The sequence below is a fragment of the Urocitellus parryii genome, unplaced genomic scaffold, assembly GCF_045843805.1.
Source record: "Urocitellus parryii isolate mUroPar1 unplaced genomic scaffold, mUroPar1.hap1 Scaffold_59, whole genome shotgun sequence".
NCBI lineage: Eukaryota > Metazoa > Chordata > Mammalia > Rodentia > Sciuridae > Urocitellus > Urocitellus parryii.
Genome location: NW_027554094.1, coordinates 1,046,490 through 1,071,164, shown reverse-complemented (window position 1 = coordinate 1,071,164; position 24,675 = coordinate 1,046,490). Strand labels below are relative to the sequence as shown.

Sequence of the window (24,675 nt, the reverse complement as noted above, 5' to 3'; positions counted from 1 at the left end):
CCTTGAACTTGGTGATCCTCCTGCCTCAGCTTCCCTAGGGACTATGATGACAGGTCAGCATGGCATTTTGGGCCCAGCTGAGGCTCAGATCACTAGCAAGGCTGGGCTGGCTGGGAGTAGCCTGTTCTGGGGAGTAGGGTGAGGTCGCAGCTCCTTCCCATGCAGGGCCATTGGGTTCCATTGTTGGGGAGAGTCACGGAGTACCTCATGCAGAGGAAGTGCCTTCTCAGAGCCGTGTTTGGAGAAAGTTGTGCCCCTCACCTGCTTGTGGCTGGGTGCAGTGAGCCTAGAGAGGTGTGGTGGCATTTGTCCTTGCTCTGCTGCTTGCTGTCTGTGTCTGACCTGCTGTTTTCTTATTGTGAAAGGGATGCTGAGTTAGAAACTAAGGCTCCTTCTTCCCCCACAACTATAAAAATGGCACTGTGTCTATGAAGTGCTAATAAAGGCTTGGCCCATACCTGGCGCCTTCTCTTGATGAATTCCTCTAATCTTTTGTCTTTGTGGTGTAGGGCTTGCACATGTTAGGCAGGTGCTTTGCCACTTAGCCTCACCACATTCCCTTTGGTTTCTAATTAATTAATTATTATTTTTTTTGTATAGGGGATTAAATCAAGGGTGCTAAGTCACATCCCCAGCCCTTTTAAATATTTTATTTATAGACAGGGTCTCCCTGAGTTGCTTAGGGTCTCATTAAGTTGCTGAAGCTGGCTTTGAACTTGTGATTCTCTTGCCTCAGCCTCTCAAGCTATTGGGATTTCAGGTGTGCGCCACTGTGCCCAGCTGATATTTTTTTTGGGGGGGACAGTTTGAGCTTGTGACCCTCCTGCCTCAGCTTCCTGGGAGGCTGGGGTTGTAGACGAGCACCTGTGTGCTCAGCCGCCAGTCCCCTTCTGAGGTGGGAGCTGTCATTTCCCCTTGCAGATGAGGAACCTGAGGCACCAGATGGTGGGGTCTCCTGGGTGGTCAGCAGCACAGCAGGACTGAACTGAGACTGGCTCCAAGGAGGTGCCTCCATCCTGGATGTGCTTGCAGTGGCCCAAGTACCCTCACAGTGACAGTCACGGATCACCATCTAGAGCAGGGTGCTGCCCTGCTCAGGCCCCATCTGCCTGTGGAGATGCCTCTTCTGGCCCTGTAAGCGTGGAGACCTCTTCTCAATCTCACGCCTGGGTGCTCCTGACTCGTCATCAGGTGGCAGCCCCTCTGCTGCCTGAGTGACCGCTTTGGGTGACCATGGACTCTCCCTGCTGGAGCTAGGAGGATATTAAAAAGCGTCTCTTTTTTGCTGGCCCCTCCACCTACCTCCCAGCATCCTCCGTTCGTCTGAAGTCCCTGTGCCCTGCCTCCCGGGACAGCCTTGCTCCCTTCCTCTTGTGACATCCTGCTCCCCTAGGGCCATTTCTCCCGACTCCACTCTAGCTCTCTGGCCTCCTTCTGGGCCCTCCTTGGGGCTTGTGTGCCATCTGTCTGGAACACACTGCCCTAGGACTTGGCTGCCTGTGTCTTGTTGCTTGGATTCATTCCCGAGGGTGACTTTTCTTGGCCGCCTGCCTTAAAGAGTCATTCCTTCATTTTCTGTTGTTTTTTGAAATAAACTTTTTGCATTTTAGAGTCACTTTAGATTTCCAGAAAAGTTGTGAAGACAGTGATAGTATTCCCATGTCACCCAGCCTGAGCGCCCACCCCACCCCACTCCTAGCATCCTGGGTGTGAAGCATTTGTCAGAATCCGAGTTGGGGTGGCATGTCATTACCATCAAAGCCTTTGCTGTGTTCAGATTTCCTTAGTTTAGCCATTGAGGCCCCTTTCTGTTCCAGGCTCCCATCCGCCATACCTGGTTGTCTTATCTCCTCAGGCTCCTGGCTGTGACAGGTTTTCAGCCTTGTTTTCAATGACCTTGACAGTTTTGAGGCGTGGGCCAGGCATTTGGTAGGTTGCCCCTCATCTGGGTTCATGTGGTGAGTCTCAGGGTGGATGGCGAGTTGCCAACCTCAGGATTGACGTGAGGGGTTTTATGGGGAAGAACCCTCGAGGTACAGTGCCATTTTTATCACATTAAGGGTGCCTGTTATCAGTGACTTACATCAGTGCTGATGTTGACCTTGGCCACCTGGCCATGGTAACAGCTCCTTTGCTGTTCATATAGTGTCTTTTGGAAGGAGGTCGCAAGGCCCCAGCCACACCTAGAGTGGGAGGCCCACTCTACCTCCTGAGGGCAGAGGATCTCAGGAAATTATTTGGAGCTTTTCTGTGTGGCAGGTTTTGTTTATTCTGCCCTGTTTATTTGTTTATTTAATCCTTCATGTGAGTATGAATTTACGTATAATTGGTTTATACTTTGGGTTGTAATACAATGCTAAATATCTGTTTTATTGCACATTGTTCCCATTTTGGAAGTTGAACGCCCCTTTCCCATAACTGGGGATTGAACCCAGGATCCCTCTACCACTGAGCTACATCCCTATCCCTTTTTATTTTTTATTTTGAGATAGGGTCTCACTAAGTAGTGGAGGCTGGCCTTGAACTTGAGGTCCTCCTGCCTCAGCTGCCTGAGTAGCTGGAGTTATGGCATATGCCACTTCACCCAGATCTGTTTTTTTTCCTTTTCCTTTTTTTCCTTAATTGGAGAATGGTAATAGAAATCAAGATCTGGGCCTGGGGACATAGCTCAGTTGATAGAGTGCTTGCCTCACATGCACAAGGCCCTGGGTTCAATCCCAGCACCAAAAAGAAAAAGAAATCAAGATCTGTGTGCTGGGCATGCTCACAGTTCCTGGGTGTCTGTGCTTCTAGGTTCTCTGATTGACAGGAGGGAAACATTTACCTATGTGGCCACCAGGGCATAGGCATCTGTCTATCCATACTCCTGCTTGTACCCATCTGTGTTAGCTAAATGTGAGATCATGAGATCCTGCACTTGACTCCATGCTTTCCTATTCCTGTACGGATCAGCTCTAGCTTCATCCCCTTAGTTGAAATCTCCCCCTTCAGCAGTGAGAAAGGTGGTTCCTGCTGTCTGCCCTTTGTGTACCATGTCCTGGTGCTCAGTTAACCTTATCTGTGACATATAGCTTGATGAATGACCTAGTGAACACTTGGGTCTATGACTGAGGTCAAGATAATCGAGCATCGTCAGCATCCAGAAGGTTCCTTGATCACTCTGATATTGCTCTCATACTGTATTTGTTGTTTTTGTGCCAGAGTGCAGATGCCTTTTTTAGAAGGGCCTGGGCCTCCATGCTCACTCCTCCTCTCCCTTCAGGGGTCAGGAACCACAAAGGTTTCAAAAGCCAAACTCCTCCAGCCAGATTCCCTGGTTCTGGGTTGCCTCCTCCCTAGTTCAGTATTTATTCTTTGTGGCTCAGTTTCCCCATCTGGGGATAACAAGGATATAGGGTTAGTGCTGAGGTGAAGTTGCCCACCTGTAGAGTGCTCAGAGTGGAGCTGGGCTGTGGTGAGGGCCAAGGGGCTGGCCCCCATTGGAACAGGCTTGCAGAGGCGGGCGTGTCTAGGTGGGCTGCCAGGGCAGGTCCTCCTCATTGTTCTGCTCTCCCCGCATCTTCAGCCTCTGGGAAGAGGGTGTGCAGGGAGATGGGAAAACGGTATCCAGACTGACCCCTGCTCAACAGGGAAGGATCATGTAGGGTGGCCCCTCAGAGGGCTTGGGACCTCTGTCTAGACCCCGACACCGGGTACCGCCCTGCACCTGCCTGTCCTGCGGCCCCAATGCAGTGGGAGAGAGCTGTTCTGCCGCTGTTTGGGATGAGCTCCCAGGTGCTCTGTACCTTGCTTGGGTGAGGAGTCCCTGGAGGGGCTCACCTTGTTTTGAGCATGACCTTCCTCTTTACTGGGCGTTTCTTGGAGGCTGTCCTTGGGCAGAGCTGAGTGCTCTTTCCTGGGGAGGGTGGCTGTGGTGGTGGCTTTTGTGTCCAGGACACCTTTCTCACAGAGCCACTGGCACCAGGTGAGCTAGTGACACATGTAGTGACCTGGGCTTGACTGGGTTGCTGAGACTTCAAGAACCCAAGTCTGTGTGCACAAAGGTATCATTTTTTTTTTTTTTTTGGTACCAGGGATTGATCCCAGGGACGCTTACCCACTGAGCCTCATCACCACCTCTTAGTATTTTATTTAGAGACCCTCCCTGCAGGGATCCCCGTTGGTAATGCCTGGGTGACTTAATTTAGCTTTGGGGTTCACTTGCAGAAACCCTGCACCTGCTCCACATTTGAAGCATGACCCTGGGACTTGTTTGTGGGACTATTACTACTCTGAGGGACTATGGTCAGAAATAGACTCTCTTCAGCCGTAAAAAGGAGCCCCATCTCTTTCTTCCTCCCAATGCCTTGAGTAAACCCCAAGGGCCCCCCGAGAGCTTTTAGAGACCCTGACACTTTTTCACTTGAAGTTTTGGGTAATGTTACAGGTTGAGTGTCCCTTGTCTGAAATACTTGGAACCAGAAGCGTTTTGGAGTTGGGATTTTTTTCCTTCAGATTTTGCAATATTTGCGTGTGCATACTGGGGTATCTTGGACGGGACCCGAGTCTAAACAGAGTCTAATAGAGTTCATTACTGTTTTGTATGCATCTTCCACAAGTGTCCTGTAGCTCATCTTGGGCATTATCTTTAGTGGGCCTCTCTTGTGACTGACCTGTCACATGAGACCGGGTGTGGAATTTTCCGCTTGTGATGTCAAATCAGCATGAAAAGTGTCAGATTTTAGAGTATCTTGGGTTTCGGGTTGATGTACTTTCGAGATGCTCAAACTCTACTACATTTGGCTACAGTGGATTTTTTTCTTTCTTTTCTTTTTTTTTTTTTTTGACATGGGATCTTGCTGTGTTGCCGAGGGTGGTCTTGAACTCGGGGCTAAAGTCATTCTCCTGCCTCGACCCCCTGAGTAGTTGGAACTACAGGTCTGCGCCTTGGGAGCTGGCTCGTATAGTGGATTCTTTACCAGTGACATATGGAGCACATTTGGGAAGGCCATAGCTTGTGGTGGGAGTGAGTGCAATGCTGTAAGGTCCCCAAGGTCCCCTTCAACTTCCTGGGAACCCCTGCCTCCCCCTACACTCCTAGGAACCTAGAGATCAGCATTTCACAGACTTAAAGAAATGCCTTTATTGATCCCTGCCTCTTCTGTCCAGTGTGTGGCTTGATTCCATACTGGACACGCCTTCTCACAGGACTTTGAGGACCATGCAGTTCTAGGTCAAGAAAAGCAAATCCCACTTCTTGTTCTATACCACTGACCTACACCCCCTGCTCTCCTTAGTTTTTAGGGTGAAGATCTCAGTCCTCAAATCCTCATGCACTGCCACTGCCCATCTTCCTGGCTACCTCACTGGCCTCCTTACTCCCTGTATTCCTCTCTTCTTCATTCATACTCAATCTTACAGGTCCTTGAAAGAGTCACTGCTGGCTACAGGGCCTTTGCTCATACCTGGAAATTCTCTCCTCCCCTTTCTCTCCTTGACGCCCCTCCCCACCCAACCATTTAAAGCTCTAGGAGAAGAAGAGTTCTGGCTGTTGTTTTGGTTCATCCTCTTAACTAGTACTGTGCCTGTCATAGGTGGTGCGCAATGAATCTTTATTTTGAATGGATGAATGAATTTTGTCTATCTGATGGATGGAACTTTGATCCTTTTGGCTTGGTTTCTAGCAAAATTCAGTGCCTGGAAATACTTCCCTGGCTCAGATGTCTGTTCTGTGTGCTACACCTTGTGGCTTATCTTTTCCCTTCAGGAACATGGGACTATTAGACATGGCCCCTTCCCTCTGATTTCTTTCCTTCTTGGCATACTGTTTCTGCTGGACTTTTTCTAATACACAAATCCAGGTGTGTGTCCTGCTTTGTGTCTGAGGGCTGCTGCAGATTGGGCGGTGCTGAGGCAGAATCCTTGTTGGGTTGGGGACGCCCCGCAGGGCTCTGCAGATTGGCTGCCTGTGGTCCTGTGATGCACCCTTACTGAGCCGTCCTTCAGCTCCTTCCAGCTGCCTTTCTCTGAGGACACCTTCCCCTGGTCTTCCATATCCCTGGAGACCCAGGCCCTCCCTCCTGAGCCCTTGATTCCTGAGCAGTCCTTGCCCCGCTTCACGTGCACAGCAGCCCGTTGGGGCTGGAGGCCACCATAGTGGATGGCACAGATGCAGAAGAGACCCAGAACAGGGCCGCTATTAAAGCAAGTGCTGTCCGGCCACCCTCCTCTGCGGCTCCAGAGGTGAATGGGCTCATTGTGGACTGAGCTGCACTTGGAGGGGGACGCATGCAGCCGGGCCCAGTGCTCGGTGGATATTCCACCTTGTGTTGAGTTGATATTTTGCTTGATGAGATCTCTCTTCCCATCTTCCCAAGTTGGCATTTCTTGCCCATGTCCTGAGCAACTGCCTTTTGCCAGACCCCGGTACCGGGCTTCCTCAAGGGGTGTGGAGAGAGCCAGCTGCCCTCTCCTGGCCTCCTTCCCTGCTTTGGTTGTTTTTCCTGTCCCTGCACCCAGGGGGCTAGACCTACTTCCTGTCCCTGCACCCCAAGGTCCAGCCCTTGCATCTCTTGACTGTGGGGCGGTCACTTCATAGTAGCTGCTGAGTACATGCCTTTTTCAATGAAGGGTATCTTCCTAGAACTAAAAATAATTTTAAGGGAAAAAATGTTTTGTTGGATTTTTCCTTTACCAATTACAATAAAATCAGTGTAGATCTCCTTACAACAAGTCAAACCGCTCAGAGAAAAAGCAAAGACCCCTCTATGGCAGGTGACCATTGTTAACAGTTGTGTGCTTGTATCTGGACTCCCCACCCCATATATAGACAAACCTGTTCCCATCCTAGGAGGCTGAACCTGAACCCCCCATTCCATGTCCCCCACTTCTGCTTCTCTGGCTTTCACTTTTCCTCATTGCCCTCTTGGCTGCATCTTCTCCATGCCCTGTGAGCAGTTTACAGTGGAGTCTGCAGTACCACCTGAGGGGCAGTGATGGACAGTGGTCTGTGTGGAATGGGGGCCCTGCAGGGCCTGATTTGGTGACTTCACATCTTGTTTTTAAAATTTAGTTTCTACCTTTCTTTCTTTCTCATTTTCTTTGGTGGTGCTGAGGATTGAACCCCAGGGTCTCACACGTGCTAGGCTGGTGTTGTACCACTGAGCGGCACCCTAGTTTCTGCCAATTTTTAAAAATCAAATCAAGTAATTATTTATCTGGGATACTGTGGGCTAACCCAGGGGTGCCTGACTGCTGAGCCAGGTCCCCAAACCTTTTTGTCTCAATAAGTTGCTGAGACTCTTGCCAAGATGCTGAGGCCAGCCTCCTTCAGCCGCCTGAGTCTCTGGGATCACAGGCCTGTGCCACTGTGCCCAGCTTCCAATTTAAAAATTTTAGAATAGTGATGTCCAGCTGTGGGGGCTTCTGTTGGCCACCTCTGGCCCAGGCCTTGCTGGGGGTTTCCCTGGCCTGAGTGCCAGTGGTGGCCATCCTGGATCACTGGTTCCCTTGTTACCCTAGTAGGGCTCTCCTTCCTTACCATGCTGAACTGGTTTGTCACCTCCTCCTCCCCAGTGAGCCTAATTCCCTTTGTGGCACTTTAGTCTTTGGGGACCATCTTTCAAACCAGTGGCTATTTTTGTGGGGCCAGAAACAGTAGGCTGTGAAGAGCGAGGGGCTGTGTGGTAGGGTAGGTGGGCATCTGTGAAATCTGGACCAAGTCTGGGGGCCGCAGATGCTTCGCCAGGCTGAGGAGGCCCAACGGAGACTGAGGAGGCCAACCGGAGGCAGGAAGAAATTTGACTCCTTTCACTCCTGCCCCGGGGCTTGGATGGGGTGACAGTCTTGAAAGGCAGCTTTGGCCTTGTCCTGGCTGCAGGAGGCTTCACCAGGCAGGTGCAGAACTGAGAATCCCAGTGGCTGAGGACCTGGGGAGTTGTCCCCACAGAGAGCTTCAGGCTTAAAAGGCCCCTAAGACAAAGGACAGAGAGGCTGGGGTCTCAGGTGCCTGTGGTCTCCTGGCAGGGAGTGTGTTTTCCCCAGGGAAAGTCACTTCTCTTTTTTACTGCCCCTGATTCTCCAGAACAATACCTGTCCCCAAGAGTGGGATGAGTGGGAAGTGGGGGCCAGGAAGCCTCCCGAGTCTCCAACTTTGGTCTTCCAGTGGTGTGTCTGAGCTCAGCCCTGACACATTCAGGGTATAAATCCTCCCTTAATCCCTTTCTTTTAGGGGGAAATGGGCCCAAATGGTCCTGTACCTGTGGAGAGGGGAATTTCCTGTTTTCAGGTCCCGTTTGGGCTGTTGATTCCACATTCCTGCTCTTCTGGATTTGCTGAAGGCATTCCTGAAGGCTGGGGAAGACAACCTGGAGTGTCCAGGTGGCTGGTGCCCCTCTGGTCCTAACCTCATCATCCAGATGTGTTTGGGGGCACCTGGCCAGGTTGTGTGCGCAGCTGTGGACTGCAGCAAAGGACAGACATGCCGAGATGGAAGTCAGTCAGGAGGAGACACAGTCAGCCAGTGAACTGGCAAAGGAGGAGAATCACTTATTTTACTTATTTATTTTATTTTTGGTCCCAGAGATTGGACCTGTGGGTGTTGAACCACTGAGCCCAATCCCCAGCCCTTTGTGGTATTTTACTTAGAGACGGAGTCTCACTGAGTTGCTCTGGGCCTCACTAAATTGCTAAGACTGGCTTTGAATTTCTAATCCTCCTGCCTCGGCCTCCCAAGCGCCTGGCAGAAAATAACTTGATAGTCCTCAGTGAGGGACGGCGACCCAGGGAATACACCACAACTTCTGGATACTGCAATGAGGAGGCTGAGTCCAGGGTGGTCAGGGAAGATCTCTCTGGGGAGCTGATATTTGAGGCCAAAGCCGAAGTTGGCCAGTATGGAAAAGATTGCAGAGAACATTCTAGATGGAGGTGCATCCATGTGCAAATGGCTTGTTTGAGCAGCAGAAGGGGGCCACTGAGGTTGGAGTTGAGTGACTGAAGAACAGAGGGGTACAGGGCTGCACACTGGTGGTGCTGTAGGTCTTGATAAGAGGCTCTCAGAGGAGGACTGGAGGAGGATTCACCCTTCCTGGTCTTGTTGAGGTAAGCAGTCCAGCCGGTGGTTGGATAGTCATGGGATTGGAAAGTGGCAGCCAAGAAGGTTGGAATGAAAGGGCAGAAGTGATGGAGGGGCAGGAGCACCCTTTGCTGAGCACCTTTTAGGTGCCAGGCACCAGAACTGTCATCCTAACCTGCCTCCCTCACTCTCTGCCTTCCTTCCCTGCACTGGGGATCAAACCCAGGGTCTTTCATGTTTCAGGCAAGCCCTCTATCCCTGTTCTTGTTTTGAGACAGGGTCTTGCTAAGTTGCCCGAGCTGGCGTCCAACTTGCAGTCCTCCTGCCTGAGCCTCCTGATTTCCTGGGATCAGGCCTGAGCCACCACACTCCCTGCACCCTGGGAGGTGGAGGATTCTTAAAGTAGCTTCTCAATAAGCAGTAACTTATTGTATGAGCCCTGTACAAAAAGAAAATAGAGAAGTACTTCCCTTGCTATACCTTCCTCCCATACATAATCACACATTCCTGATGTTTCTTTTTAAATTTATTTATTTTTTTGTCTAGAATGCAGTCAGTCATTTTCAATTTACTAACCATGTTACCATGGGGCTCTTTTCCTCTGGGCCTCAGTTACTGTATCAATAAAGTGGAGTTTCTGAGAACCTACTGTCTTGGAAAATTGTGGTGAGCTGGAAATAAGTTGATTCTTATTTAGAAAATCCACCCCCCTAGTAAGTGTTCAGCAGGAGGCAGCTATTTATTTCTGGCTGTCCTTCCTGGAGGGCAGGCCCTCCCCCTGATGCTGGTGGCCTGGATATCTGGAAATTGCTCAGTGACTATCTGTGACTGTTGCCATTGTTTTCTTCCCTTTGAAATGCAGGTGAAACGCTGGGTGTCCTCAGCCCAGGCCATTTGCAGCATACTCAGGGTTAGGCCTGTCTACCGTATCAATAAAATGGGGTTTCTGAGGGGTTTGGCAATTACCAAAATTATCTCCAGATGTTTCTGCTGGGGGAACCCAGTTGATGACCTCTGTTCCACACTGTTTTAAACATCTGAGTCCCTTAGAGGTGGCCCTAGGTGGATGTGCGGTTGGGGGAGAATTGCCCTGAGCTCCTGCTGTATACTGGATCCTGGGTATACAAGGTAGGAGCACCTGGCATGTCCTGAGTGTTCCATCAATCTGTTGTCCCCATTCCCCACTTAAAGTGTCGGAGCATTCAGGGGCCCAGCACTTACTGAGTGTCCTAGGTCTTGGCAAACCCAGTGCGTGCCTGGCCCCTCCTGCACCTAGTTCTTGTGGCTGCCTGGTTTCTGAGGGCTTTATGCCCTGACAGCACACAGAGGCGTCTCTGCATCCCACCATGTGGCTGGCCCGTGGTGCTCTGTCTGTGTCGCTTTCCCCCGTGGGTGGGCACTGCTGTGCGTCCTGTCTTGGGCTCCAATGGCCACGCTGCAGTGGCTGCCCTGGTGCCCGCTCTGAGCGTGCCTTGCCTGTAGGAGGTAGGAAGGGCATCTCAGCATCACCCCACTGGTGTCCCGGGGATGGGAAGCCTCCCTCCCTCCCTCTCTCCCTCAGCTCCATGAAATGTAGGCCATGTTCTGCATCTGAAATCTTCCCTTCCCCAGAGGGGTTCCCGCTGTGGAGGGCTGTCCCTTCTTCCTGGTCAGCATGCTCTTGTTTTCATTAAGGGGACTTTCCAGAGGCCTGCGGAGCACTGCTCAGTTCCCAGCGGCTCCTCGGCCTTCATCTCCTCCTTTCTGAGGCGCCTTTCTTCCCCTTTCTTCTCGCAGAACCACTTCTGGGCTTCAGCTGCAGCCGCCACAGAATTGCCTTTTTGTGTCTGAACAGGCCCTCGCGCCGCCATGGCTTGCACTGCCCCATTTGAAAGCGTGGGGCACCTGAGCTTCCCAGAAGCCCGGCCGCACAGTGGGGGTGGGCACGGAGTCCTGCAGCCACGTGAATCAGGCAGATGGGTCTCTGCCAGCAGAGCCAGCAGCCTTGGGATGGCCTGAGGCAACCGGTTCCTCCTCATTGCCTGTGTGGTCTGGCCGAGGTGGCTGGCCGCCTGCTATGTGCCATGTTGGAGTGGCCTCGAGGCCTGGCCTCTGAGGGTGGCGGGGTCACTGCTTTCCTGGAGCGAGTTGGGCTCTGTCTCTTGGTAAACTGCACCTAGTTGGTTCTCCAGCAGGAGATGCCTGGCCTGTGATCTTGCCTCTTCCTCCCCCAGGGCCTCAATCCAGCTCCAAGGAGAAGTGAGGTTGCTGAGCTGAAAACAGAAGCCATTTGGAAACCAGCCCCCATCCCTGGGCAGAAGCAGGTCCACCTCTTGCATTCATACTGCCCTTTGATCCCATTTTGCCCTGTGGGGTGTGGGGTGGGGGAGGCTGTGCAGGGACAGGGTCATTCCTCCAGCACCAGGATGGGCTTCTCCCTTCCAGGAAGTGCATCAGAACTCAAAGGCAATTTGAAGCAATTATTAGGACAACTGAAAGCACATTGAAAATACAAGGCACTGCCCGTAGTCCTGTTCCCCTCCTCACTCCTGGCCTGCAGAACAACTCAGACTCCTTGTGTTTATTCACCTTCACCTGAATAAATGGTTCTTTGGTGCAGTGCACTGAGGACTTGCAACTTGGCTGTGCTGCTGCCGAGGGTGATAAATCAGAGACGAAGGCTCAGGGACATGAAGGCAAGCCTCTGCCCCAGATGGCCTGGTTGCAGAGAGGTGATGGTGTCCTTGCCCCACCAGGTGACCTAATATGTCCAGGACCAGGGCTGGCCTGGTAACTGGTGACTCTTAGCCTGTCCTCTGCTTCTTCCTCCTCCCCCTGGGAGAGGCTGCCGAGGAGCTGGAAGCAGGAATATCTGCAAAGTAAGACTCTGTGTCTTTGGAAAAGGACAGGCCAGGCCCTCAGAGAAGCCAGGCTTCCTCCATGGCCAGTAAGCATGCCCTCCCTGATTCCTGTGCTCACTTTAGGTCACAGTGCCCAAGTTGCCGGGGAAGTGACCCTCTTATCCCACTGCCTTGTTTTCCCTTTCACCTCATCTCCCGGTTCTGGGTGGGAAGCTCCTGTCACCGAGGGCGTCCTGGAGGTGCCACCAGGGCCATGGAGGAGGCTGCTATCCTCTGACCTGGCAGGCCCAGGCAGGCGGGCGCCGTGTTCCCCATGGGTTCCTGTAGCTCTGAGGCTGAGTCTTCCCCAGGTCTGTGGGGACTCATATGCTTCTGGAGGCTCAACATTCTTTTCTCTAAGGACAGTTTCACTCCCTGCCCCCATCCTTTGCCCTGATTCCTGCTCTCTGCCAGGAGGAAATTCCGGGCCTTTTTTTTTTTAATAGTAGTTGCTCCTCATGGAGGCCCCAAGGTTCCTGAAGTGGGAGGCTGGTTGGGTCCCTGCTCCATGTCCCAGAAGGGCAGTCATGCTCCACCTCACTGCTTCTGGAAGGACAGGTGCGGGTGGTCCCTTTTGAGGCAGGCTGTGCGAGGGCCTGTGCAAGGGCTGTGGTCACTAAGAGCTGTCTGAGCCTTGGTGCGGCCTTCTCTGACCTCCTCTGCTGCTGTTACCTGGGAATCCTGCATTTTTATGGTCTGATTGAAATGCAGAAATCCATCCTGGCTCATTCCACATTCCACATAGACTGGTGTCTTTGATAATGTGTTTTGGAGAAGGCATGCTCTGCTTTGGGGGCAGGGTGGTGGTGGGGAGGAGGAGGAAGAGGAGGAAGAGAAGGAGCAATGATTGAGATATTTCCTTAATTGAGCTCACTTTGTGCCCAGTCTTCTCCTGAAAGCTGAGCAAAATCAACTCATCTCCTCCTTTGGTGACTCTGCCCTTTGTCTCCGTCTTACAGAACAGCCTAGAGAGGCTGAGTCACTTCGTCACAGTCACACTGCTGGGGAGAGTAGAACTATGTTCTGGAGGCTGTTAATGCCAGAGAGCAGTTTCCTGACCACCTGTCTTTGTCATCTATGACCTGGTGCCTCTACTCTGTAGGATGACCAGTTGTTCCAGTTTCCCCAGGGTACCCTGCTGCAGTGGTGGACATGCAGTGGTGGACTTGCTTTTCCCAGTTATCTTGCATGCAGGCCCCAGCAGGCTTGTGCAGATGTTAACACCCACAGAAACAGGAGGCCTGGGCCTTTGAGCTTCAGCCCTTCCCCTGGAGGGAGGCAAGGATTCCCTGTAATATGTGAGAGCATCCAGTGCTGAGTCAGGCCCTGGGCGTGGGTGGGGATGAGGTGCCTGGTGTGGTCTGTCGGGAGGCCTTGGTGGAGACAGGAAAGGGAGGGGAGGTGACCCTGGAGCCCCCAGCCTCTTTTGTAGCACCAGGCAGGTTGATGCCACCATTGGAAGATTGGAAGGTGAATGTGCTCCTGGGCGACTGTCATTGGAGAGAATGGTGTGCCACCTTTGCCCAGTTCCCGCAACTCCTTGTGGGACCTTCCCTGCCCCCACAGCCGTTGGGGAAAAAACAAAAATAAAAGCAAAATCAGAGCCACCTGTTCAACCCTGGGCCCTAACTTAGAAAGTCCTCGCACTCGGAGCCAAGGATGAGGCCCTGCTGGGGCAAGGCCCTGTGGTGCCAGGGTTGGCAGCGTGGGCCTCAGAGCCAGCACAACTGCCTGGGTTCAGTTCCCTGCCTGCCCCTCAGCAGCTGTGCCGTCTTGGACAAGTGACCTGGAGGGAACCACAGGGAAGCATTTTAAATGGTTCCTTGTGCTTATTGCATGTGACAAAGTGAAAGGGTAAAGTTTCTAAGCTGCAAAGCCTGAGTTAAAAAAGACTGGGCATTGTAAAGTTTCTAAGTTGCAAGGTCTGAGTTAAAAAGTGAAGGACCAGGTATTATTAAGTGCCTCTGCTACACCCAGAACCTGAAATTCCTGAGGCAGTTAAGACAACACCCTACTGACCATTTAGTTGATTAATAGCCAAGGGCCCTGTGCAGCTTGTCACTAGGCATAGAGGGCCTGAACCAATCAGTTTGAATGTGTACCCCAGAGTCATTACCCTGCCCCTCCCTGGCCGGGTTCACCCAGATGATCCCTCACAGGCCAGACCTACACGGAGGGCGGGTAGGGGCCCAGGGTTGCTGGTGGGCCAGCCCCATAGAGTCACCAGTCTCCCTAACCCAGAGAAAGTGGCCAGAAAAACCCAGACCGAAAGAGAACCAAGAAACCCTTCAAATCAAAGGTGAACCCTTCCCCACGCCACAGTCCAAGTGGCGGTTTGTCATCCTTCCAAGTTCATGGATGAAATGTGCTTAGCAATATGGCCTCGTCAGAATTAAATCATTAAAAGAGAAAAAAGAAATTTACTCAGCCTTTTGGAAAAGCTCCCCGTGGTGGCTTCATTACCATGACGACAGCCAGATTTCTACCACCATCTTGTCTCCACCAGAGGTCTGGTCTCAGCCAAGGGCTTGCATCAGAGCTGACCGCCATCTCCGACCTCTGAAGGGTATGGGATCCTGCGGACGTTTCTTGGGGTTTCTACCTCGGAAGCTTCACAGAAGGCCCTGCTCTTGCCAGATGTGTCTGCTGATTGGAAGCTATTAAATTTCTGTCCCTTGGATACAGCCACTCAACTCTCATTAACTCTGGGGGGAATCGGGGCCTTTGTAACCACAGACAATTTTTTTAAATCATTTATTTATGTTTTTAAAAAATGTCTTTAGTTGTCCATGAATACAATACCTTTATTTTGTTGGTTTAGTTTTATATGGTGCTCGGGATTGAATCCAGGGCCTTGCATAAACTAGGCAAGCGCTCTAACACTTGAGCTACAATCCCAGCACACAATTGGGATTTATATGTTCTGCTGAGACTGGAAAGTTTGGAATACTCTTCAGTGTGGTGACCCTGGGCCAGACCTGTCCTTCCACAGTTCAGGACCCCAGTTTCCTCTTGGTGTTCTGGTGGACTTGGGCAAACTTGCGTTGGGCGCTCTAAATGATTGATGGGAATATTGATTTCTAGTGTTGTTCTGAATCTTTCCCATGGAATTAAAGGATTTTGAAGTCCCAGAGGGACTTTGAGATCTTCTGGCCCTGTGGTCTTGATCTCTAGGACACCTCTGAGAAGCCTGAGTAGGCTGTGGCCGCACGGCCTAGAGAATTGTGTCTGTGTGCAGGACGTGCCTTTTGTTGGTGGTGGACTCCAGGGAAGAGCTTCTACTTGGGTCCCTTTCTTTCTTCCTTTCCCACTTTACAGACCAGGCGCAGAGGCCCTGAGAGGTAAAGACACTTCCTAGGGTTCTTTTTGATGTAGCCTCATTTTCCGGCCTGGTCACCTTGCCTGGCGCTGTTTGTGGAGCCCCAGACCAGCCCCCACAGGGTGATGGGAGGTGGAGGAGATGCCTCCCCAGCCCCGAGACCTCACAGTCCCCCTAGACACACACCACCCAGAGCATCTCAAACTGGGTGCCTCTTAGTCCTGGAAGGCCATTGAAGAGGGTGGCTGGGCCCTGCCCCAGTGTTTCTAATCCTGTAGATCCAGAGCAGGGCCCCCAAATTGTCATTTCTAGTGTATTATCAGGTGCTGCTGCTGCTACTTCTGCTAGTTACCATCACCCCAGGGGACCTCAGTCACAGGGTGCCAGGGGGAGCTGGCGCTGCTCTGGCCCCAGCAGCCATCTAAGCACTGGCTGGGCTGGTCCGATCACCAGACCCTGTGTGTCTGGGGACTGACGGAAATGAGTGGCAGATTGCTGAGGTGGTCCTTGCAGTGAGGATGAGCCTTCCCTTCCAAAATCCTCTTGAGAAACACTGAAAATCTTCACTCTCTCTCCCTCTGGTGAGCTTTTCTTCTCTCACAATGCACTTGAAAACACACCAACCAAAGCCTTTGCCTGATTGCTCTCTATGTATGTGTTTTGGTGGCTGGGATGGAACCCAGGGGTGCTGTACCCCAGCCCTTTTTAATCTTATTTATTTATTTATTTATTTTGGTTCTGGGGATTGAACTTGGGGGGCACTTGACCACTGAGCCACATGCTCATCCCTGTTTTATTTAGAGACAGGTTTTCACTGAGTTTCTTAGCGCCTCACCTCGCCATTGTTGAGGCTGGCTTTGAACTCTCGATTCTCCTGTCTCAGCCTCATGAGCCGCTAGGATTATATGCATGTGCAACCGGGCCCAGCTCCTTTATACTTTTTGAGACAAGATCTTGCAAAGTTTGGAGGCTAACTTTGAACTTGTGATACTCCTGCCTCAGCCTCCTGAGTCAATGGGAAAACAGGTGTGCGCCACCACTTCTGGCTCAAAACACCTTCCTTAAACATTTATACTCTGAATTGGGCCTCCTCCTTCATTCATCAGGGACTTTCTTTCTTTCTTTTAAATGTGTAACTGAACTTTGTAAATACTTTTAATTTCCCTTATTTTGATAAAATCATTCAGGCACATAGTGAATACAATACACAGAGGTGTACAGTGAAAAATAATCTCTCTCCGCTCCCTACACATCTCCTTCCAAGGCGGCCACCTGTCCCCATGTAGAGCCCTGCTGTACTTTTGTGTTCATGTGGGAGTCTTCTGAGGATGCACAAGCACCGATGTATAATCACATCCTTACGGGTCCCTTAATGTGCTGGATACCTGTTGCTTTTACAATGTGGCACCGAAGCTTGGCAATCTCAGTTCATGGGGAGGTGCCCTTTGGATCCTTTCTGTTTTGCAGTGCTAGGGAACATGCTAGGGTCTCGAACATCCCCGGCCTTTTAAAATTTTTACTTGGAGACAGGGTCTCACTAAGTTGTGGAGGCTGGTCTTGAACTTGCCATCCTCCTGCCTCGGCCTCCTGAGTCACTGGGGATGACAGGGGTGGGTCACGGCAACTGGCTGCCTGTTTTTTTCAAAGGGCTGGAACATTCCATTGTGTCTGAGGACTGGCTCTTTGTGGACACATAAGTTGTCCAGGTCTGAGTGGGATCCTCTTGTTCCTGCTCTGCTCCAGGAGGGTTCTGTGGAGCCAGGCAGTGTGGAGAAAGTGAGTTTTCCCATCAGACAGTGGAGCGGACCCTTCTGGGAAAGCCGTTTTCCCTGGGGACGGTCCCTATTCCCGGAGCCTGTCCCAGTTTCTGTCTTTTAGCTTTCTCACTAACTAGCTCCTGTGCCTTGGGGGCAACCCTTTGGGCTTTCTGGGCCTCCAATTGGTGTCTGTGGGATGCTCCCCTAGACCCTGGGCTCTTCACCCTCAGGACACCTGTGGTTAGTATTGAATTTCCTCTGCTGATCATTGGTTCCGAACTTTCTGGAAGCCTGGTGGTGAGGCAGGAGTGTCCACTCATTGTCAGGCCTTGTGCACTTGCTAGAGGCTGCCTGCCCTCCCAAACCAAAGGGAGCCACTTGGAGGCCTTGCATTCAGTGGTGTTGGACCCTGAAGGCAGGAGATGTGGTGCAGGGTGGTGTGTGCAGAGACTTGCCCCGTGCTGAGCTGCAGGAGGAACATCTTTGGGGATTGTCATCTTCCCATATCTCACATCCTGTCCCAGCCCTGGTGTGCAGGATGCACTCTCCACTCTCCTGTGTCTGTAGATTTTGCTCTTCAGGATGCCAGCTGTCCCAAGATACGCCACTATTGTCCATAAGCCGAGGAGGCCACCTTGGGTCATGGGATGGACTCTGGTCCTTGCAGGTGAAGACTGAATGGATGGTGGTAGAAGGATACACTGAGATTCTGACTGGGAGAAAGGCTGGAAACGAGGGGGTTCTGGTAAGACGCGGGGCTGGTACTTTTCAGGCGAGAATCAATAAGAATGTAATTTGTATTAATTTCTTGGGAGGAAGGTCTCAGAGTGCCCACTGCTGAAAGCTGGGAGAACTTTCCGGTGGGCAGTGTCATTCTTTTTACCCATTCTGTTTTTTTCAGCTGTGAGTATACACAGCAGCTTTCCTTTTCTGCACAGAGAAAGGTGCTGTTGTTGCCCTGGTGTGTGGCCTTGGTGACCTGCCTTTCATCGTTTACTGATTGGCCATTTTTGTGGGTGTGGAAAAGAAGTTCTTGGGCATGTGAACAGCAGCGGGCGCCTATGTGACGCCTCCTAGGAGCTTGGTTGCAGCCTTGTCAACAGGGACACAGTCGGGAACAATGATGAGTGTGCAAGGTGGAGACTCATTCTCCCCCCAACGTGGGATTGTTGCTCAACTTTCTCTCGTGTCATCACGGCCTGTGGGTCTTGAACTTTTTTGTTTTGGCAACCAACCAAGATTTCATAAAAATATCACGTAGGAGTGGAGTGTGGTGGTTCATGCCTGTAATCCCAGCTCATTGGGAGGCTGAGGCAGGAGGATCACAAGGTCAAGGTCAGCCTGGGAAGACCCTGTCTCAAGATAAAATTTTTAAAAAGGGTTGGGGATGTAGCTCAATGGCAGAGTGCTCCTGGGTTAAATCCATAGTACCCCCCCCAAAAAAAATAGTCATGCACATCCTTGACCTTGGACAATAAAAATGGGGGCAAGTATATTCTAGGAGGAGGAGTATACTTTCAAATGACCTTGAGTTTGGGGAAAAATGTACCACATCACACTCACCCTCCTATGGGACCCTGGCTACCCTGGTGCTTTAAAATGTGTGGTCCTATGTGTCTCTTTCAGATCCTGGCTCTGGAGACAGAACAGCCCAGAAAAGAAAGTTCCCCAACCCCCCACATTCTTCCTATGGCCACTCGCCGCAGGACACCTTTACAAGACCTATTAAGAAGAAAAAGAAGCCCGGCTTACTGAGCAGCAACAGCAAGAGTCAGGTAAGGCCGTGCAGCGGGCCGCCAGTGGGCAACAGTGCTCTGTTCCTTGGAGCTAGGTTGGCATCTGTTTAGCAGGCTGCCCTGGTGCTGCCTGTCATTTGCATGTGTAGAAAGGGCAGCTCAGAGGGGCCTGTGTGAGGTTTCCAGCAGGTTCTCAGATCTTTTGGGGGACAGAGCAATGACCCAGAGGAGATGAGGATATTGTTCTTGAGGGGCTGGGGCTTCTCCTTGGCTTCATGTTTCTATATTCTTAGGACTGTTTTCCCGGGTGGCCTGAGGATTTCCCCTGCTGACCAGTGCTGGGCAACATAGCTCCCTACTGGTCTCGTTTTCTCATCTGTAAAATGAAGGGTGTGGGCCCCTGGTAGAGGCATGGCCCAGGGGTCACCTCCCCTTCTCCTGAGCACAGGCTCCCTGTCCCCTTGGCTGACAGGATTGTCTGAGGCTCAGGAAAACCTCTTCACCATCCTGGGTCTCATCTAGGGAACGTTCTGGCTTTAAAATTCTCTGGTGCAGCTTAGACATTCCAAATAGGGAACGTGAGAGCACTGTGGACTCACTGGCGGAAGTGTCCACCCCTGTGTGGACTACAAGGTCAGGGGGCCTTGAGTGGTTCTTGAGCAGCAGTTCTTGGTGACCCACTCATCTGTTCTGTGCATTATTGGGTACTGGAGTGGGCCCTGGAGATGGAAGGTTGAATTAGATGAGACTGCTGCCTTCACAGGAAGAGCCCTAGCCACATTAAGTGCCTGGGCCTGGGAAAGGCGTGTGTCCAGCGCAAATCTATTTTCATTCTCAAAATTTTAGAGTGAACTGCCAGCTCTGCCCTTGGCTCTGTGACTATGGGCACGTGGACCTCCATGGGTCTGGTTTCCTCGTTCATGGAATTGGGCATCTTGGCACTGCTGCTCAGGCCCCTGGGCTGTCATGGAGACTCATGGGACTAAAGGACAGGGCAAGAGCAGAAACAAAAAGTGCAGCTGGGCTCCATCACCAGAGAATGATTTGACATGTATCCTAGACCCCGACGTCTGGTGTCAACCCAGTCACATGTGGCTCGTGAGCCCTCGAAATCAACCAGTGTCAGGGAGCAACTTGGTTTTTTCATTCTGTTTAAAGTGATGTGGCTGCCTATGGCTGGTAGCTGCCTTGTCAGTTAGGGATCCCATCCGTGGAGGAGCAACTGGAGGATCCAATGTGTGTTTTCAGGGGCACTTGGAAAAACTACTTGGGGAAATAAAAAGTGTTCATGATGATACCAAAGCAGCATTTGTCCCATGTCACCTGCCGTTGCAAACATTTATGTCAGTCTGAATGTTTGTGCCAGGAAGGGCCATGTGCATCACCATTTTACAGTTGAAAACACAGAGATTGAATTGCTCCTTCTGTCCCAGAATCTGGTGAGGACCCACTGCAGTCGCCCTGGAGCCACCTCAGAGCTATCAGAAAGAAAATGGTGGTCAGATAACCCTCAGCCCTTAATTAAACCACCAGTTTGGCTTCCTGAGCCAACACTCCCTTTCCAGTTCCCAGGGAGTCCTGAGAGCAGATGTCCTTCCTGACCAGAAGCTGTCCTTTCCTGTCTCCTCCTTCTGCCCATGCACACCCATGCACACCCATGCACACTCACTGTGGGAGTCCCTACAGTTTTCTAAGGATTTGCTCACAGTTCTTTCCTCTGGAAGCTAATCCACTCGGGTATTTTCTGCTTTGCCTTCTTACCCTGTGTGAAGACCGTTTCTGTGGCACCGAAACCTCATGACCAACTGATGTGTCTGTAAGTTGGTGTCCCCTGCTTTGGACCAGCAGACTCAGATCCTGGCTCTACAGACAGAACAGCCTGAGTGACTGTTCAGGGCTATGTTGCCACAGGGTGGGAACTTGTGGATGCAGAAGGCACTCGGCCATGGACACAGCAGGGCCAGGTCGGGGGACACAGGGCCTGAGCACACTTCCTGTCCTCTCCAGTATTCACAGATAGGGGAGGTGCTCCTCTTAGACACGTGATCCTTCCAGTTCATGGCATCTGGGGGACTCACCAGGTGGCCACATTAGTGGCTTTCTCTTTGAGCTTCAGTTTATGTCCTAAATTAGGGTTTTGGACTAAAACATCCTAAGGTCCATTGCACGTTTGCATTTCTGACCCAAAACTCCAAGGCACAAAGGCCCAGAGACTTTTGTTAGCAAAGATGGAGTGACCTTCACTGAAACTGGAAGATGCCCCTGACCTTTGACCCTGTCATTCCTAACAGCATTTTTTTTTAAATGCTGGCAGAGTAGGGCCAATATTCTTCATGTGCAATCTCTGTTTTCCTCATAGGGAATTTATAAGAAATGATACTGGATACATACTTTTTAAAATTTTTTTAGAAGTACTTGGACACAATACCATTATTTCATTTACTTATTTTTATGTGGTCCCAGGGCCTCGCACATGCTAGATGAGAGCTCTACCGCTGAGCCCCAGCTCCAGCCCCTGGATACCTACATTTCCTTTTCCTCCCCTTCCCCATATGTTGGTTTGACCAATATGTCATGATTTCTGTCAGTCACCAACCTCTGAGGATTGTGAGATTTCAAATAAAAGCTTGCATTTCTGGGTTCTTATAAACACTAATTGTCTTAGCTGTTTGATTGGCTGTGAAAAAGCACCATGGGCTGGGTGACCTACCAACAGCAGGAATTTCTGGAGGCTGGAAGTCCGAGATCAGGTGCCATCACAGTTGTGTTTTGTGATAGAGGTGTGATAGAGGGTGTCCTGTGGTAGAGGGTGAGGGCCTCTGGTATCCTCCTGGATAAGGCCCATTCATCAGTGCTCAGAGGCCCTGCCTTCTGGAAGATACCAACTTGGGACTTTTGAAGGAGACACAAAGATTTAGACTAAAGCACTTAGCAGAATCCAGCAACCCCAGGGCTGAGTAGAATCTTCCCTGCAAACACTGGGCTGAACTAGTGTCAGGCTGAGCTAATGTCAGCCTGAAGTGTATTCCCCATCCCTCCCTATAGGGTCACAAGCAGTCAGCTCTGCTCAACCCTTCCACCTCTGGTGTGGGGGGGTGGGACTAACAGTTTTCTGACTTTTGACTTATGTCCCTTTCTCCCCCTGCTCCCCTGGTTTTTTTCTGTGTTCCAGTGTTCTGAAAGAAAGCCATTCTGGCCTTGTAAAAAAGCAAACCATGCATTTCCATTTATTATCAAGAGCTGAGCCAAGTTTAAGTGCAGGCACCGTTTTTTCTCTTTTTCACATATTGGGAGTTCAGGACTTTTAGAGGGAAGCTTTCTGTTTTTCTGTTTTTTTCTTTACTTTTTTCTTTCTGTGGTGGTACTTATCAGACCCAGGGCCTCCTGAAGGCTGAACTACTACCCCTGGGGATACAGCTCTACTACTGAGCTGTATCCCCAGGGGGAATTTAAAAGAAAAAATTATTATTATATTTTTGGTATTGGGGTTTGACTCCAGGGATGTTTAACTGAGCCACATCATCCCCAGCCATTTTTAATATTTTATTTAGAGACAGGGTCTCCATGAGTTTCTTAGGGCCTTGATAAGTTGCTGAGGCTGGCTTTGAACTTGGGATCCTCCTGGTGGAGCACACTTGGCCCCAGGGTGGGGATTTAAGAAGACCTTTAAAATACTTTATATTGGGCTGGGAACGTAGCTCAGTGGTAGAGCTATTGCCTGCCATATAGGTGGGTTCCCTGGGTTCCCTCCCCACTACCAAGAACTTGTGTACATTGGGCTCTTAACCATGGGGACGACATTGGTGATGGTGGCACTGTGTTAATTCCATACATTCTATCCTCTCATTTGAACACAGCCCCATAATCCTGTGATGTAGGTACCTCACCTTCATTTTACAGATGATAAAACTGAGGCCCAGAGGTGGGGAGACCCGTCCAAGGTCATGCGGCTGTTTAGTGGTAGTTAAAATTTGTACCTACATAGGCCAGGGCCGCCTGGTGACTCTGAGACACTAGTGTTCAATCTGACCTTTTAAAATGGGAGGGAGAAAGACCCTCATAGTTATCCAATGACCTGCTAATGTTGTGGACAGTAGAGGAACCGCAGCTAGCTCGACTGTTTAGCAGATATGAAATTCTGTGATTTTCTTGTGTTGTTATTGATGTACTTGTTCAAATTCCTGTTGAGAATGCACATTTGTTTTGAAACCAAACCTGTCTTTCTTGCCTACATTTCAGTCATAACTAAGACATGGTCCGTTTTACTATATGAAACAGCCACTCACCACAGACCCTGTTGATGTTATACCACAGAATGAACGGAATGATTTCTACTGCTGGGTTTGTCACTGGGAAGGCCAAGTCCTTTGCTGTGAGCTCTGTCCCTGGGTTTATCACGCTAAGTGTCTGAGACTGACATAGGAACCAGAGGGGGACTGGTTTTGTTCTGAATGTGAGGTTAGTTCCCAACGAATGAATACATTACCTGCTTCGTTTCCTCTCTCTTCTCTTCCTTTGACTTACAAACTTTCTAATAATCCAGATAAGGGGAAAAAAAGATATTTCTTGCCTCCCACCAGCTCTGTCCTGGCCACCTCCCTTTTGGTCCAGCATCTGCCCCTGGCTGTGGTCCTGCAGCTCTTGGAGAAATGATCACATGGAATATTGTCTGGGTTCTTCTTCAGTCTTTGAATCATTTCGACATCTGCTACTACCTTTCTTCTTCTAGAATGCATGTCTTACACGATAACTTTTGAACCATTAATAGTTCACATGGTCTGAAATACTCTTGTACAGCTTCTCTTGGGTGTGCCCTGCTGCATCATGAGGTCAGCAACCACCGCCAACCTGGGATGCCCAGTTTGGGCCCTGTGTTCTGGGTGGTGGCTGTGCCATCTGAGTCTTTCTTTCATACAACAAATATTTCTAACAGAGATGGGATAGTGCTCTGAAAAGTAGGCATGGATCACTTTCCTTTTAACAGAAAAGGACAAAAGTGAAAATAAAGTTAGAAATAATGAGTTTGAAGAAAGGTGCAAATTGAAGATGGGGAGTAGGGAGTTCAGGAGCCGCAGGGCGTTCTATTTTAAATGTCCAGGCCTGGAAGGCCCCCCTGAGATTTGAGAAGTACCTGATGGAGGTGGGCCCTGCTGCCGTCTGAGGGAACCTTTTGGGCAAAGGTGCGGCCTGGGCAGAGCAGGGGGACAGTGAAGGCAGCGTAGACTTCGTGGGTAGCCAAGAGCTGCTTGAAGCTAACCAGTCCCTGGACTTGCAGGGTTCTGAGGAGGCATCTGTTCTTGACCACTCTGGGACAAGGAGGCTCTTTCAAATGCTAAAAAGAAGAGAATCATCTGAAAGTCATTTGGTGTAGAATGTCTCTTGGATCCCAAGGCACGTTGGCCTAAGATTGCACATGAAGACGTGTCTGGGGAGCCCTGGAGGGGCTGCCTGGATGTTTTCTGTGGAAAACAAAACAAGTCACAGATAGTGTCCCTGCAGCTACTTCTGTGCAGGGAAAGGAGGAAAATAGAAAATATGTGAAAAGCAATCAGGCATCGAGTTGGTCTGGTGAAGACCCTGGGATGGCACTCTGCCTCCGAAATGGCTGGAAGGTGGCTGCTGGTTCCCTTGGTCACTCTTCCACGGAGACAGAGATGGGCTGGGTGTAGCCCACCCATGCCCGCCTGTGTTTGGAGCCATATCTTGTTCTGCTACACCTAGAGTGAGACCTGGACCCTCCACCAGTGTTCTTTGGTCCTAAGCGACTGTTCCCACTTGTTTCATCCCATTGCAGAACAGGTAGTGGTCCTCTAAGAGGAAGACACTTCTGGCATCTCTTTGTCTAGCAAAAGGATTTTATCCTCATTCTCCAGCTGATTTACCCTGGCCTCAGGGTGAGCTTCCGTTCCTCAGTTCCTATGCAACAAAG

General features: G+C 50.7%; 1 protein-coding gene across 9 annotated transcripts in view; it reads left to right on the top strand.

Moving 5' to 3' along the window:
* Positions 1–24,675, top strand: part of LOC144252782 (phosphatidylinositol 4,5-bisphosphate 3-kinase catalytic subunit delta isoform-like) — a 131,948-nt gene that overhangs the window by 69,627 nt on the left and 37,646 nt on the right. For 8 of the 9 annotated variants that reach the window (XR_013343059.1, XM_077794898.1, XM_077794897.1 and 5 more), the window contains exon 2: positions 18,637–18,785. The gene's annotated coding sequence lies outside the window, so the exon portion shown is untranslated. Of the gene's footprint in view, positions 1–18,636; positions 18,786–24,675 lie in introns of those variants that run through there. The other variant, XM_077794889.1, reaches the window with a different exon arrangement.